The following is a 2,990-nucleotide window of genomic DNA, read 5'->3' as shown; positions in this document are numbered from 1 at the left end:
TTTAACTCACTCTCAAACAAGTGTTCTCCATGCATGCTTCCAAATGCATATTTGGGAGCCAGTTAAGAAACCAAAATTATTTTAAATTAATTTACTTTTTGAAATAGCACTCACAGAAAACGTATTCCTCATCTGTTTCCCATGAATGAGATGAATCCATCCCTTTCAGCATGTGTTAAAGTAAAGCATAACCTTGAAAACAGAGAAAAGGAGTCAGTTTTCAATGAAAGTATTTATAGTACTTGAGCTGAAATAATTGACCTAGGTTCAAATGACTAATGAAGAACAGACAAATATTTCTTCCCTTCCCCCAATAACATAAAAGAATACAGTATTATGCTGAAGACAAGATTTAATAAGCCCCAAACACATGTAATCTAAGGAAGACGAAATGTAAGTCACAGAGGGAGTCTTGGTAGTATATTCAATACCATACAGCAGTTTTACAAATTGTTTATTTCCTTTACCAGATGGACCCTTTTAAATTTCCTCTCTGTGTACCTTAGTGCTAATGGAAAACCCACCTGAATTGCTTCAGCGCCTGCATAGCCCTTTCTGGGACCCTGGCCAGGTGCAGTGCATGCAGGGTTAATGCCAGCCTTGAGCAGCTCTCTCTGCCCTGAGTAAGGTTATTAAATAGGAACATTTGACTCATAATTTGTTCTCCTCATGTTAAGTAGATTGCAATAACTCAGCTGTCCAGGATCTGTTTATCAATGTTCTGTGGCTTCCAGCAGCAAATATTTTATAACCACTAAGTAGATGTTCAGACCACTCATCAAATGAAAATCTCCTGTACTCAGAGCTGGTGTTATCATCACAACCCACCAACTGAAGAGCCCTGGAGAGGCAGTAAGCCTGCCCCAGAGCCTGTCAGGCTTAGCCAGATCCTCATCCTGGGGAATTCTCTTCTACTAAATGATTTAAGTAGAAACTAGCTCACCGTCAGAAGAGGTGTGACATCTCAGAGACTATTGGCTGGCCTGTACTGTCCTAGTAAATTGCCATTTTATTTAGTTTTACTGTCTTCTTTATATGCCTTCTAATAAACATTTTATATGCATTCTCATTCAAGAAGAGAAACAAGGAAAAGAAAGGGCAGGTAAATAGATTCTCCAACAGTCTGCATTATGTTGATGCTGTATTCCTAAGACTAGACCATTTGAAATTAGCAATGTATTATTGCCACAGATATGCTTCTTCATAACAATTAGATTTTTGTTAATGTACTGCAGTGGTTCTGGCATTGTTCGCTTAAGATTTAAGGTACCTTCCCCAAAATGAAGGGCATACAACAATTTAACTGCAGGCTATTGGCCAATTGTTAAGGTACTGGTAATGAAATCAGATCCTAAGGAAACTATTAAGTAATCTAATGTCTAAAATAATACAAGGATAATGTAGGGGCCCAGACACTTGGCCTCCTGGAGGTTCAACAACCACTGACATGAGGCTGATTAATTAAAGAAAAGGCATACAAATTATTTACTATGTATATAAAGAAGGCTTCAGAATGAAGACCCAACTCCCCGGTAAGGTACAGAAAGAAGTTTATGTTCCATCTTGAGGTTTCAGAAAGAATGGGGGCTTCGGTGGCCAAATAGGCTATGGGAGAGGGGAGAAGAGGAATTCTGGAGAGGAGCAGTAAGTGATTACCAGGGAGAATGGATGGGGAACAGAGGTGAACTAGTAAATAGCTATCGTTGGAGTTTGAATAAGTCTGAGAGACAGCCATCATCTTGTCGAAGGGTCTGTTCAGGTTTGGTTCACATTCTTGGTCTTTTTTTCTTCAATAGATCATGAGACCAGAGGAACAGAAAGGAAAACCAACTGTTCTCCTTTGTGGGCCCAAACTTTAGGCAGATAAAAGAACTTCAAAGACCAACTTTATCTGATGCTTTGTGGGAGACCCAGGTTAGAGGGTCCTTGAGGCTTCTTCATTTCAGCATGTCAAAATGCCGTATTTGGGGGCATTGGTTTCTGAGCCCCAACATCAACATTTATCATTTTTATTATTAAATGAAAATTTCCACATGCTGAAAAAAAAATGCTTGTGGTTTGATTTTTGAAGCAAAGTTCTTGTACTTATCCGTTATACAAACAAATGAACTACCCATTGTAATTAAGCTTCTTTGAGTGGGTCTACACAAGATGTAGGAAAGGCATTTCCCCAAAGGAATAGGGCCATTCCTAGTAAAAGACAAGGAAAGAAATGCAAGGAGACAAAACACCCATTAAGTCATCTAATGTCAGCTGCTATCTTGAAAATCTTCTCTCTCCCTAACTGTCCCTGTTTTCTGTGGGTTACAATAGCCACATGAATCACAGAGTATTAGTCCCATCACTATCACAACTACTGAAAATCTCATGAAGAGAATGATTTACAATTAGAAAAGCAATGAAAAGATTATTACAGGAGGCTTCTCATGATGAAGTGATATTTAATCTGCATTTTGAGGAAAAAACATGTAATAAGACAAATTCAAGAGTTTAGGGTTAAAGTTATCCTAAATGTAAAGTCTCTTTAACCCTAAAGAATTTAGAAAATTCTGCTCTAATTCATAGGTAGAAAGAAGCAAGACACAGCTGTTCTCACCCTAACAACAAAAAGACTGGAAAAGCTACAGAATAATAATTTTTTAAAACCTATCAGAAAAGGAGACAAAGAAAGCCATGTGAAGTAAATACCAGAGACAATGACAGATCCTTTTCAAGAGAGAAGAGACACACCACTGCTCTCATACCTGGCAGAACTTCATGAGGGAGAAGAATACGCCAGAAATGTAGTCACCAAAATTTGAATGACCTTTTAATAGCTTCATGTGGGAAGTATGATAGATCACAATCCAAAGGAGCCCCAGCCACAGAGCAGTGCTCCAAGCACTCACAGTGTTGTTTCCATGAGTCTTCCCTGAGTGTTCAGGAGTAGTATATCTGTCCAATATGGTGAAACCACGTCTCTACTAAAAATATAAAAATAGCTGGACATG

The sequence above is a fragment of the Cebus imitator genome, unplaced genomic scaffold (assembly GCF_001604975.1).
Source record: "Cebus imitator isolate Cc_AM_T3 unplaced genomic scaffold, Cebus_imitator-1.0 Scaffold514, whole genome shotgun sequence".
In the NCBI taxonomy this organism is placed as follows: Eukaryota; Metazoa; Chordata; class Mammalia; order Primates; family Cebidae; genus Cebus; species Cebus imitator.
The sequence above is the reverse complement of the archived record's forward strand: the minus strand, read 5'-3'. Positions refer to the sequence as shown.